Genomic DNA, 590 nt, shown 5'->3' with positions numbered 1-590 from the left:
TTGAATATATATAAATGTATTTTAAAATTTAAAGAAAACATCATTTAAATAATTATTAGATGATTAATTTTTTCAAAATATGAAATTAAATAAAGATTAAAATTTATTTTCTTAAACTTAAATAAAATAAATTATGTGTTGAAAGATTATATAATTGAATATTGGGCATAATTTGCATAAATAAACTTTATTTATATTAAAATATTCCTATGTCAATTATATAATTTTTAAGCGATTCCGATGTTGTAAAATGGATATCCGCATTCAAATTTTAACTTTTTATGTAAATGTGTTTTAATTTTTTCTAAAATCAGTATAAACGGTTATTAACCAATCAAATTTTCAGAAATTAAGGTAAAAATTTTTAAAAATGTAGAATATTAAGATTAAATTGTAATTTATTTAACTAACATAAATTAATTATTTGCTTTAAGTTTATGCAATTGAATATTGGCCGTAATTTGTATAATAAAAGTTTGTGAATGTTGAAAATACCTCCTTTCCAATCACATTATTTTTGTAAACGTTTGCAATGTGAAATGAGCATCTGAAATATAAAATATAAATCATTTATATTTTTTAATGAATGA

This window comes from Belonocnema kinseyi, chromosome 8 (genome assembly GCF_010883055.1).
Source record: "Belonocnema kinseyi isolate 2016_QV_RU_SX_M_011 chromosome 8, B_treatae_v1, whole genome shotgun sequence".
In the NCBI taxonomy this organism is placed as follows: Eukaryota; Metazoa; Arthropoda; class Insecta; order Hymenoptera; family Cynipidae; genus Belonocnema; species Belonocnema kinseyi.
Note: the sequence above shows the minus strand (reverse complement) of the source record.